Source organism: Tenrec ecaudatus, chromosome 3, assembly GCF_050624435.1.
Source record: "Tenrec ecaudatus isolate mTenEca1 chromosome 3, mTenEca1.hap1, whole genome shotgun sequence".
In the NCBI taxonomy this organism is placed as follows: Eukaryota; Metazoa; Chordata; class Mammalia; order Afrosoricida; family Tenrecidae; genus Tenrec; species Tenrec ecaudatus.
In genome coordinates this window covers 177,439,149-177,453,251 of record NC_134532.1, presented here as the reverse complement: position 1 = coordinate 177,453,251, position 14,103 = coordinate 177,439,149, and the positions used below count along the sequence as shown (strand labels likewise).

The 14,103-nt window shown below is 36.2% G+C and overlaps 1 protein-coding gene and 1 pseudogene across 1 annotated transcript in view; one reads left to right on the top strand and one right to left on the bottom strand.

Moving 5' to 3' along the window:
* The window catches only part of KCTD8 (potassium channel tetramerization domain containing 8), a 320,383-nt gene that overhangs the window by 235,557 nt on the left and 70,723 nt on the right, over positions 1-14,103 (bottom strand). The gene's annotated exons all lie outside the window — the stretch shown is intronic.
* Positions 11,891-12,124, top strand: LOC142443693 (COX assembly mitochondrial protein 2 homolog pseudogene; annotated as a pseudogene).

The following is a 14,103-nucleotide window of genomic DNA, read 5'->3' as shown; positions in this document are numbered from 1 at the left end:
GATAAGGTTATCTGCTCCTGTCTAGAAATTGTTGCAGCAGCCTTTGAAAGTGAAGTTCATGGATTTTTACACAACAGAACATTATATAAATATTGTATAAACCATATATTTTCAATCCTAATAAATATGAAGACTGTATTGTTAGGCATTGTATAGCTTCAACAATTGTTCAGTCAAATCATATACATCAAAGTTCAATATTAGATAAATAGTTTGTAAATGCTTAGAGAAGGCTTAATTACTCCAAACTGCCTTGGTTTCCCTTGCCAATGCTCATGCGCTTCCACAAGTTAAAGGTCTCTCTAGTCTGATTCACTTATATAAAGTACCATCAAAAATGCTTAATAAGTGCTTTTGATAATGCTGCTGATAAAAAAATCATTTGGAGTTAAGAATAGCCAGTGAAATAATCTGAAAGAGTCAGTATAATTTCCCACTATATTTAATGAGGGGAAGCAAGAAAATGGTGGGATTCAGCTTACCCACAGAGAATGGTCTATCTGCATCATAATTTCTGCCTTGAATGCAGAATATAAAGTTTAATATAAACTAGAGCTCTGTACAGCTGAAAAACATTTATTTTTACTAAATACCAAAAATATCACCAAATGATTTTAATGAGATAAACCTAAATATATCAAATTGTCAGAAATGATAGGGACAAAGAAGCACATTTACCACAGCTTACAAAGCAAGAATACTGATCAAAGCTAAGTCATAGGAAAAGTGCTGACACCAGAGTCCCAATTTCTGCTGGAAATAGTTATACCACAAACAGTAGGAAAGGTGCAGTATTATGACAATAGCAGAGGTGTTCTCTTCCCCAATGTAAGCACTGATTGTAATGAGAACAATCAAGCAGCTTTAGGTGTGTGTGACATAATTATAATGGCAAACCACAGTCCTAAGCGGCTCTTCAAAACAACATTGATGACATTTAGTCTTAGTAAAAGAGCCATCATAGATGAAAAAATGTTTTAAAAATTAGACTGTTTTGCTATTAAATTTATAAAGGCAGTTTTTTAAAAAAATCAAACAAAAATGGAATAACGATGTGGTTAATAACAATAAATTCCAGAGAAAAGAAGTTGCTGAAACTACTTAAAAATGATCACACACTCCCACCTACTGCTAGCCAATTAATTCCAAGTCAAAGTAGCTCTATATATGGTTTCAAAAGTTACAAATCTTTGCAGGTACACCCTCATCTTTCTCCTGTGCTCACACACTTGGACCAAATTTGCCTGACACTGAGTCGGTACCAACTTCTAGAAGCTCTATAGGACAAGTAGAACTGCTTTTGTGAGTTTCCAAGACTATAACTGTTTATAAGAGTAGAAAGCCCCATCTTTCTTCAGAAGAGCCATTTGCAGTTTTGAAGAGCAGACCTTACAGATACAAGTCCCACTCATAACCAGTAGGCCACTCACATACTAGTGGAAATAAATATAGAAAATACAACAAAAACGTTAGAATATTAAAAGTGTACCAATCATGTTAGAAAATGTACCAAATGAATTATAGTGTAGTGACTTACTTAACATGGCTGTTAAAACTATTAAACCAAATTGCCCATCCAGTCAATGCTGACTCATAGTGACACCCATGGGTTTCTGAAACAGTAACTGTTTATGGGGGCAGAAAGTTCAGTCTTTCTCCCTCAAAACTTCTGGTGGTTTCTAACTGCCTACCAAGTGGATCACAGCCCAACACATAACCACTACACTACCAGGACTCCCCAACAAACCCTATTTTCATGAGTATTTTCTATAAATTTTGTGTGACCATTGCAAGGAAGTAGATTGGTGTCAGAAGAAGTAAATGTGGAAGGAGAGTGGAGGCATGTCTGATGTCTGTCTAATATGAATCATCTTTGGACAAATGTGGAGTTGGAGTCTCTTTCTCCTTTGTGCATCCACAGGAGTTCAAACATGATCCCATGCCACTTTTTCTTCAGAGGGCAAAGATTAGAAATGGGCTGCCTGGGGCTGAAAAGAGACTGTTATGAATAATTGTACCCTGAGTATTTGTAATCTGTTGCCTTCCTTAGTAAGACTTCTAACGTTGAGTATGATCTGTGAATTCTGCATCCACACTTACCTTCTGCTTCTTTTTCCTTCCTCATTAATGCAAGCTCACTACGCTCCATGGTTCCTTTCTATTCTTTCATATTGCTGTTGCTGATGGTCTATGTGGACATGACTATGAATTTTCAAACCCAAGAGATAATCAGAGTACATTGGCAGGGACACTGGAGTCAGAATTGTTAAGAAAGTTCAAGGGTAGACGGATATCTGACCTCAGCCCCATAGAACTCAGTCTGGGGCCGCTGATGCTGATGATGGGAATTCTCCTCTTTACCCTCTGGTAGTCAGAAGGCGCTGCATGTATGATGAGGAAGAACTGCCTTTTCAAAGTAGAGTTGACCATAAAGGCTCACATGGGGGAAGGCCTGCAGGACTCAAGCTTTCCAGATCTCTGTCTGCTGTTGAGCTTCAGTCAAAATAAGAAGAAATGGCTACAACCACAATCAGTGAATCGAAACTTGAAATGTAGTATGCATCTAGGAAAATTGGAATTTGTAAAGAAGGAAATAGAATGTAGAAAGAACGACATTCTTCCATGTGTCACTGGGTTGAAATGTAGTGCTACGGGCCGTTTTGAAAACCAAATGATTTACTATGAGTGAAATGACAGATTCCAGAGGAAAGATGTCACATTCATCATCAAGAAGGATATTTCAAGATCTAGAAGTACAATGCTCTCTGTGATAGAATTATATCTATTCCAGTACAAGGAAATCCAATCAATACAATTATAATTCAAATTGAGTCACTGAGCACTAAAGCTAGTGATGAAAAAAATTATAGAATTCTACCAAGGATTTTCATCTGAACTTGATGAAACATGCAATCAATATTCACTTATAATTATCGATTATTAGAATGCAAAAGTTGGAATATAGAAGAAGAAGCAGTAATTGGAAAATATAGTCTTGGTGATGTAAATGAAACTGGAAATCACATGATAGAATTTAGAAAGACAAATGATTCTTCATAGAAAATACTTATTTTCATCAACAAAAACAGCAATTATGCGCATAGACTTCTGCAGACAATTCAGAAATCAAATTGACTACATCTGTGAAAAGAGACATCGAGAAGCTCAATATCAGCAGCTAAAGTCAGGCAAGTGCTGACTATAGAACAGGTCATCGACTGCTCACACTATTAGATCAAGTTGAAGCTGAAAATATTTTTTTAATCCAAGATAGCCAAAATATGACTTTTAGAATATCCCACCTCAATTTCAAGAGCAAAATTGACACACTGAACATTAATGACAGAAGACCTGATCAGCTGTAGGGTTACGTCAAAAACATTTATACATGAAGAAAGCACAATATAATTTAAAAGAATGGAAAGAAAGAAAACATCAAAGTGAAAGTCACAAGTGACTCTGAAACTTGCTCTTTATCATAAAGGAGCTATAGTAAGTGGAAGAAATCATGAAAACAAAGCACTGAGTAGAAAATTTCAAAGGGATGGTCAATAATACAAAGTCAAAGTATATAAAACAAATAATTCACCATGAACAAGTAGGGTTCATACCAGCGATGCAGAAATGGTTCAACATACAAAAGACCATTAGTATTATTTGCAAAATTGACATAAGACAAAGAAAAGGCATCAAAGATATTCACCTGGGAAAAGAAGAGGTGAAACTATCATTAATCACAGATGATATGATTTGATATATGGAAAATCCCAAAAGCTCCATGAATGGAGTACTAGAAGTATAGAGGAATATGGCAGATTAGCAAGACACAAGATCAACAAACCAAAGTCCTTTGGACTGCTATACACATCAGACAAGCCCACAGAAGAGGGAATCAAAAAAAGTGTACCATTCACAATAGTCAAGCAGAAATTGAAATATCTAGGGATATGCCTGACTAAAAAACAAAAGGTTTGTATGATGAAAACTACAGAACACTTTTATAAGAAGGCAAGAATGACCTCAACAAATGGCAGAATAGCCCATGCTAATGGAGCAAAAGACTGAGCATAGTAAAGATGTCAGTTCTGCCCACGGCACTTTGTAAGTTTAATGCCATCCCAACACGAGTACCATCATCCTTCTTCAAACTGATGACCAACTTCATATGGAGAGGGAAGAAGTCCAGAATTAGCAGAGAACTCCTCAAGAAGAAGGACAAAGGGGGAGGGCTTGTTTTACTTGACTTTAGCACCTGTTATACAGCCAAAACTGTTAAAACAGTGTGGTACTGGTATGACAGAAATTCAGACCAATGGAAAAGGACTAACAACCCAGAAATAAAATCACCAGCATACAGACAACTGATCTTTGATAAGGCCCCAAAAATATCCAGTGGGAAGCAGATGTCCCCTTCAAAAAGTGGTGCTGGAAAAAATGGGTATCTCCCTGCAGAAAAAAATGAAGGAAGCCAGTCCTTGGAGAAGGACATTGATTTCTAAAGTGGAAGGGAGGTGAAAGAGAAAGGCCCTCAAAAACACGGCGAGGACACAGTGGCGGAACCAAGGGGTTGGGTCGTAGGAATCATTGGGAAGCTGACACAGGACCATGCTCTGTTTCTCTCTGTTGCACAGGTTCGCTTTGCTTCTGAGCCAGCTGGATGGCACCTTACAACAACAAAAATGTGTGTGTGTGTGTGTGTGTGTGTTACTTGTTTTCCTGCCCTAGAGAACAAGTCTAACACAAATGATCTTGTATCACAAATTATCTGGTGTGATTTTCTTATAAAAATAATTAAATAATTCTTTATTAAAAATAAGTGAAGATCTACTGTTGTTAATGTCTCAAAACTAAAATACTGTGAAGGTTTTCAATAGATGATAAAAACAGTATAAGAGTTTTGAACTGCTCTTTCAAGCAGAATTTATAGAAATTATAGATCCTAGCAAATGTAATGACTTTGTATGTGGCTACAAACCAATTGTAGCGTAATGAATTACAGTTAAATCTACATTAAAAAGAAGAGATTAAATTTCTTTTGGGCTCAATGTATTTTTCTTTTAACACCAAGATTCATTTTATAGTCAGTAGAATAATCATTAATAGAAATTAAATACTTATTGATAAGTTTGGAGAATGAAATAAAGATATATATATATACAAAATCTTTAAAATGATATATACATATATTATGGTAAATAACTTGAGTTCTAAAAGATTTTAAACAACTATCCTTTAAAGGAAGGAGCCTTGATGGTGTGACAGGTTATATGTTGGGGAACCAACCAAAAGATCAGTAGTTTGAACCCAGCAGCTGACACTTGAGAGAAAGATAAGGTGATCTGATCCTGCAGAGCTTTTCCATCTGGAAAAACCTAGGGAGCAGTTCGACTCCGTCCTTCACGGTCTCCATGAGGGAGAACCAACCTGAAGGCATCAAGTTAGGCTAAGGAAGAGCTTTAAAAATCTCAATGCCTTTTATCTCCTTTCCTTATTGCTTCAAACTTATTCTTTAGAAATAAGCTAAGTAAATCAATACAGCCACAGGATTAGCATTGCATGTATCTGAAGCCTCGTTGTCAGAAAGAGGCGATGAGTCCTTTTAACACTTGGCACCTTTGGTCCTGAAAGAATTATGCTTTATGTCACTTCTCACCAAACATAAAAGAACAAAAATAAAGTATAAATATCAAAGATAAAGTACAAAGAGAAGTGACTTACCCTAAAATACACAGTGATAAATGATTTATTCATTAAACATCATCTGTGCATCAACTATGTTCTAACTGATAAACAGAGCTGAACAATGGAAAGCTAATGGTGTCTTATGTTATGTCCATGGAAGCTGCCTTTCAAATCTATGGATTTGGGTCATTTAGGTGTATCATATAGTTATAGGACCACACTCAATGTAGAATCCATCTGGTATAACTTCATTTTCAGCTGACTTCTTTGGTGACCAAAAAGCAGGCCTACTCTATATATAGGTTAGTCATTTTAATGGGTACTTGCAGAATGAAAATGAGTTTGTTCTCATATGCCACTGATCACAGTATCTCCACCAAGTCCTGAGGCATCCTCACAATGGGATGCTTGATCCCGTTGTTGCAGCCACTGTAGAAATCCACTTCATTAAGGACCTTCCATTTCTCCTGGTCTCTCCTGACCATATTTGTTTAAAGCATATGAGACAAAGTTTTTCCAATTCAGTCTAAGGAGCATCATTGCTGTACTTCTGCTAAGACAGATTTGTTGGATTGTTTTGGTCAGTTATAGTACTTTAAATGTTCTTCAGCAGCACTATACTTCAAATGCCTTGATTCTTCACCAGTCTTCTTTATTCAGTGTAGAACTTCCACGTGCACATGTGGCTATTGAGAATGCCATGGTTTGAGTCAGTGCACTCTAGTCCTCAAAGTAACATGCTTGCTTCCCAACACTACAAAGAGGTCCTGGGCAGCAGGTTTTACTGAGTGCAATACAACATTTGTTCTCCTGATTACTGCTACCAGAGCATTGATTATGGACCCAATTAAGATAAAATTATTGACAACACTCGTTTCTCATTTCATCATGATGTTACCTACTGGTCAAGTAGTGAAGATTTGTATTTTTCTTACACTGAGTTGTAATGCACACTGTAGACTGCAATCCTTGATCTTCATCAGCTCCTGCCTCAAGTCCTCCTCACTTTCAGCAAAGTTTTGTCATCTGCACATCACAGGTGGTTAATAAGCTTTCCTCTAATCCTGATGCCTCAATCTTCTTGATATAGCTCAGCATCTTGAATTATCTGTTCAATATGCAGATGAACTAAGCATAGAGGGAGTCTGTGCTCAATATAGCCAAATATCAAATGACCATACATTATGTAAATATAATTGTCATCCACTTTTAATAAAGAAGTGACAAGGAGAAGCCAGACGGTCGTGTAGTAAAAAACCATTCATTTTAATGAGATAATTCAATCTACTTGAATTTTTGAAGTGAAGGGAATGAGAGGAGATTGCATAGATGGAAGAACTGGAAAGATACAAAGTTCAGTTTGTTGCATAAAAAAGCAAAAGAGCTAGTAGAAGAGAGAGAGCGACTAAAGATAGAAGCAAGATCCCAGAACAAGCAGAAGGGAACAGGATTTGAACAAATAGTGAGAAAGTTAACCTGGCAAAGGCCTATGAGAATAAGATCAGTAAACATCAATCGCTATTTTGAAGAGGAATAGAAAAAGCAACATCAGTTCACGAACCATGAGCCTTCAACAGAACACAGGCTATCAACAAAGTAACAAGGGCACCTTGGTAGTTCGGTGATAGAATTCTCACTCTCCATGTGGAAGAAACCCTGTTGAGTCTCACCCGATACACCTCATATGTCGCTATTAGTCATCTCTCAAGTAGAGCTGCCAGACTGAAAAAGGCTAGGAAGAAAGGTCTCATGATATGCTTCTGAAAATTAGTCACTAAAATACAACAGATCACATGGTCTGATCTCCAACCAATTGTAGGGATGGCACAAGGCTAGACAGCATTTAGTTCCATTTCTATGGAGTCAAGATGAAGAGGGGTTAACCAAGTAGTAGCTACGACATCGATAGGGAACAGCCCATGGGTTATGACTTAAGGGAAAGTAAAATTGGAAGCATATATTGTAATAAATATTTCAGAACCAATCAATAATGAAGAACTGTTGGGTCAAAGTAAGGGTATAACTCAGGTTGGATGGTATTAATTATATGACAGATTTTAAAAGCCCAAATGCAAGTGGAGAATATTTATCCAACTCCAACAATGATGTAGACACACCATTTACTGAGCATCAACCATAAAAGGTATTGGACAAAAATAAATTATTTTCTAGGTAGGTTTTTATCACATTCAGATGGCCTAAGAAATAACTTTGAATTTCCTATCATTCATTAGTATTTTTCTATGATAGAAATTGCAACGTCAGTTTACTAATCTAGCAACTCCACTACTCACAGAATATTGTTTTCAGATGATCTAAATAACATCTCAACATCCTCTTACTGTTGAGATGAATGTTTATTAATTGTCTTATTATATTCTAAAATTTATCATTAATTTACAAAATAGATTTCTGCAGTTTTTCAAATTCTAAGTAATAGCCTATAATAGCTGTTAAATATTTGAATTACACATGATATTTTAAAATCTTTTGAAATACAGGATTTCAATCGCTCTCCCAGTTCTTCAATCGGATGATGACAGCAGGTCAAAACTGTGATATTTCTGTCTCCTAGTTCCCGTGTGTTCTAGCATGTGTTTGCCATGCTTGGCTATCAAAAGCGATTCCTTAAGCAACTTCATTCCTGCAGCTCAAACAGTCTCAGATAAATTCTCTGCATGGTATCTAATTTGAGTTACATAAGAGAATTTATTATTTGTTGTTATTTTGATCATCCATTGCTTAAGATGCAGTTTGGTATGATAAATTAATGACATGGGTGGTGAGTACTTTCAAGCAAGATTTTATAACTCCTACCATCAGCACTTTTCCTCTGATCATCATCTCATAAACCAGAAGTTCTGTAGAACTCTACAGAATGATTGGAATTTTCATCACTGCTTATTTTAAGTATGTTTCTCTGATGTGCATCTTCTGAAACTTTCCCTGAGTAAGACAGTGCCTAAAGATAAGGGATTTAAAGTTAAAAAAAAGATATAGGTATAAGCCAACTTTGTATGTCATGTTACCTCTTTGAGCCTTAGTTTTTCTCATCTATTAAATGGAGATGAAAATGATATATACTGATATAGTTGTTTTTAACATTAAATGAGCTAATAATACATGGAGAATGCTTAAATTAGGAAAGAGGAGAAATGACATCTTTAATAAATTGCTATTTTATTTAGACAGCTCCTTTTCTTCCCATTCCTTAAAATTCTAAGCCTCAAAAAGTTTTATTGTAACATTCGCTAGGTACAATATTACTATGGTAGACCTGAACTCACTGCCATCAACTCTATTTCAATGTATAGCAAACCTACATAGGGTTTTTGATCATGGAAAATTTCACAGAAGCAGTATCATCATTTTTCTCCTGCAGAATGGCTTGTGTATTTGTACCACTGACCTTGGGGTTGGCAGCTCAATACTTATATCACAGTGCCACCAGGTTGCCTTTTTGGTAGGGAATCCCTAACTTGTACTTTAGGATTTTTCTTGAAATATTCTTTTGGATGATGAATATGATGCAATTCCTGTTCAATTTTTCATTCCCAGAAAAGAGGAGAACAAGTGATTGTCTAATTCAATATGTAACGCAAAGTTCACCTTTGCTCACTCACACCAAGGATATCAATCATTATGTTTTCAATTTTATTTTTGACTACTTTCATAATCCCTATATTTTACTGCATATTTTTGGAAGAGGAATGTGCAAAATTCAGTTTATCAGAACCACTGTTTTCTGTCACAGACCTCAAGAAATATTGCAAAAATATTGAGTCAATGCAAGTGTGAAGTCATGTTTTATGTCCCCAAATAAATTTTTGAAAACATATTAATACTGAAAAATTATAATAGGATAAAAATTATAACAACAGGATAGTTTTAAGTGTTCTAGAAAATATTACACAATCATTGCCAAATGTTGAGATAATTAAAGCATTCAGCCACAAAATGTCAAGAGTAATAGAGCCACATGAGGCAATTAATATATTTTTGAAATTATATTCTTTTTCTGGATTTTATGAAACTTCTGTCATTTGTCATCTTTTTTAATTTGTAAGTTGCTACAATTATTTTTATCACAAAATAATAATTTTTTGCCTAATCTTTGTTTCGGGTTTATTTTGCCACTATTCTTTAAGGAGAGCATACATGTTGTACTGGCTCCAGTCCCTACTACTCCATCTCTTAGATTCAGTGCTATTATGGAGTGTCAAGGTTACACTGAATTATTGCTAATATGGACAGTTTGCATTTCAGCATAGCCTATCTACATTTAAAAAGAAATAATCATCTCTCAACACATGTTGAAACTAATTTCAAGAAATAAAGGAAAAAGAATAAGAAATAAACTTTTCTCTCTCATTCTGGTATCAGCTCTCTTTAAAAGCCAGACATTAAATTCCTTGTTATGTTTCCCTTACAGTTTTTTCATGACTGGCTTCCATGTATAATCCAGAGACCATATACAAGAATTTTTTTAAATGTCAATGGAGATTTTGTCTTGTGACACTAATAGCATCTATATGGGTTTCCAGGAAGATAAATAAGTATAATATTTCACATTGTAACATTATAGTCCAGCAGCTCTGATGGTGTTGTTGGGTAAGTTGGATAAGTGTTGGACAGATAGCAAGGTTGCTGGTTGAAAACCAGCAGCTGCTAGATAGAAGTTCAGACTGTCTGCTCTTGTGATGAGTTCCTGCCTGGAAAGACTTACATAGCATCTCTATGAGACAGCATCAACTTGAGGACAATGAGAATAGTGATACTACAGTTGATAGATCATTTTTAATTCTATAAACTCTATAGAGAGAGAGAGAGAGCTTTCCTGGTTTACCAGAATATCCTTAGATAGGGTCCAAGTTTTCCCTTAGGTCCAAATAGACTCCAGAAAGGGCAATGCACTGAATAATCTGAAGAATAGATTTGTTTGATAGGATCCCAAGGGAAGGATGAGAGAAATAGGTAATTCATTTATAAAATCCTAATATTTTTCATTTCAAGTAATCCCCTAAGTCATACTCATTTAAAATTCTATCAAGTTATATATAATTTCATGTCTGAAGTCACATAAAAGTAGTGGAGCTTCTCAAGCAATCACACTTGAACATTCCCTGAAAAAGTGAGAAGCATTTAAGTCAGACTTTGAGGTGCTAAACTTCTCCCATTTAATGATAATCACAGATCCCCTTTAGTTGGAAATGTTTAAAAGAAACTAATGGGGGCCTGTTAAAGGCATTGCAGCTATGCTAAATTTAAAGATAATATAGTTCAAAGTAGATAACTATCATAAACTGTAAACAAGTTTTATGAATTTAGATTCTATGTGGCTTCTTTGTTTCGCTCCCATAAAGATTTTCAGCCATGGAAACTTAGATAGGGTCACCATGAGTCAGAACCAATGTGATGACACTGGGTTTCATTTGGGGTTTCAGTGGTTAAATACACCTCAGGTCATCAACTTGAAAATATATTTGCAGACAGTGAAAAACAACACTCTTCTCTTAAATCAGACATTATAAAATACTAAGCCCAAGGAAAGGATTGAGGAACAAAAATATCAAAGACAGTCTTGACTAACCCCCCAAAAGGAAGGAGTAAAATTTGTGAGAAAAAAAAAATTGGAAGAGTAGTGAAGAAGATTCCATCTGTGCTTCTTGCCACATTTTACCCTCAAACTTTGCATAACGCGTTTACAAATGTTTCTGTTCTTAGGCTAATTTTATGAGCTCAATTGGGGTATTTCAATGTTTGATTTGAGCACAGCATCTACATAAATATAATAATACAAATATTCAATGTTAAATACGTACAGCTGATCACCTCATCTATTTCTCTAATTCTGAGGTAACCCTTGAACTCAGGTCCATCTGTCGTCCTGGAACCTGTGAGACATATTCATCCAATGTCCAGCCATTGCCTTACAATTTTTTAAATAAATACTTTTTCTTCTGAAACAAGTACTGACTCTCATTGACTTGCTTTGATGAATATTATCACACTTCATCCACATATTTAAAGCAAAAAATTAAGGATCATCATTTTCTCATTTATCACTTTCATACTCAAGTCCTATAAAACACTAATTTTAAAACGTTCCCTATTTCGCCTCCAAAGGCAACGTCTGCAAGGGACAAACTTCAGGCCTCCCAGGGTGGCCGTGAGAGGTGGGTCTGTTGTGATCCTTAGCCTTCTGAAGATGCACCCTGACTTGTCTCCACGCTTGCACACTGAAGAATGCGACACCTTGAGTAACTTGCTAAAGGAATGCCACAAAACTCAGTGTTCTGAAATGTCTCAGTGACTGAATGATCTTGGTCAGGAGATGAAAAAATGCCTGAAAAATTAGTCCGCAGAAAAGAGGGTCAGGAGCAGGGAGCATGGCAATGCGATGCAAAAGAGACTCTTGAATCCCCCAGAGGAGTCTGGGTAATGAAGTGCATTTTCACCCGAAGCCTTGACTGAGAGAAGACCTCTAGACTCTAGCTGGATCACCTGTTTTATGTGGTCTCCAAGCTCCTGTGACTGCAATGGGTGACCCACTTTGTCCTCGAAGAAAGAGGGAAAAACAGGACTCGGTGTTTGCCTTTAGTAGTGGTTTTCTCCCCGCTGCCAACACACTTCTAACATGTTACCTTCCCTGTCTACAACACACCAACACTGACTAACCTATCTCCCTCAACAAATTCCCTATTTTTGACCTAATTTAGCATATTAGTAGGCACACTGATCTCATAATGGATAAGCTTTAGGCTGTTAACTGCAAGGTCACCAGTTCAAAACCACCAGCCACTCCTTGGGAGAAAGACAGGGCTTTCCACTCCCTAAAGAGTTATACTGTCAGAAGCCCACATGGGTAGTTCTGACCTGTCCTATGCTTTCAGTCAGCATCTACTCAATGGCAGTTCATTTGTTTTTCATTTGTTTGGGGGAGGTTATCAGTATCCTAATTAATTAATACAATAAGTGGCGAATTTGTTTTGGTGCTTCCAAGTTTACTTCTTTCAATTTACGTAATATGGTCACCCTATTATATTTTTCTAATTCACAAGTTTCATTGGCAGTCCAGAACCCTGGATTAATTCAATCAGTAAATCTCCATAATCTAATGAAATTTTTTAATGCTGCAGTTTGTTGCTAAGAGCAATACTACTTCTATTTTACTCTTACTATATCTTGAGAAAACTTATGATTATAATCTGATGGTCTCCCAAAGTCCTATAAATACCCTCAATCTATTTGCTCATTTCCCCTCTGAGACCCTATATCCCGCATAATCCAACCGACTCACAGCTTTGAGTCAACTCTGACTCAAAAGAAAGAATACAGGAAAGAATAGAACTAAGAGTTTTGGAGACTATAAATCTTCATGGGAGTTAAGAGCCACAACTTTCTCCTGTGGAACAGCTTGTGGTTCTGAACTGCTAGAGTAGAGTAACTCTCTACACCACCAGAAAACCCTAATATTTCATTACTGCCCATTGTGTTCTACTTAGACCAAGAATATCTCTGGTCTGACATTGTCTCTGCCACTTTGGATTGATTCCCCAGCCCTGCCAGGTCTCTACTGTGAAATACAAGCTAATTTAAATCTTTGATCTTTGGCTTTATTATCTGCAATAATAAAGTAGAGCACATATGGTCGATGAGAAATGAAATCAGATAGTTTGTGTAAAGCACTGTCATAGACAATTGGCTGCTTTTTGACCTGTTAAATACTAAGCCCATACTTCTCAATATTATCATAACGTAGTTGTTAAAATTATAACTTTCACTAACTAAATGATCCCCAAATATTTACTGAAAGAAAAGTAAATCTTTGCATTATGCTCTTATTGCTGTTGAAAATCGATCATATACATTTTATGAGCTCTTTGAAAAACGATCATCAATAGCAGGTGTACATGACACATTAAGGTAGAATGCTTTATGAACAACTACAATAAGATCATAATCTACTAAAATAACATAGCTGCAAATAGCCAGAGCTAAATACTTTAAGCACTTGAGAAATGAGTGTGAGGTTTTTATTTCAAAAGGACCTGCATGGGTAATCTCTGATGAGCCTTTAAGTGCAATGATTCTTTAAAGTAAAATAATAGACAAAAAGTAAAAAGACATTTAGTATATACCCTAGATAGTCCAAGAGCATATTGTGGGGCTCTTTGAGAAAAGACCCACTGCAGACATAAAGCAGTGCCAGGAGAGCAATTAACATCTTTGAATAAGCAAGCGATCCAGTTTAGCTATAATGTAAGTAGAGGACCTGACTAGCATCCATTTAGAGACTGTGGTTACACACTGAGCTGTGTCCCCATAGTGGGCAGTTCCAAACCACTAGCAGCTCTGTGGGAGAATGACTGGGTTTTCTCCTCTTGCAAACAGTGACTGAGTAAGAACCCCACAGGGGAT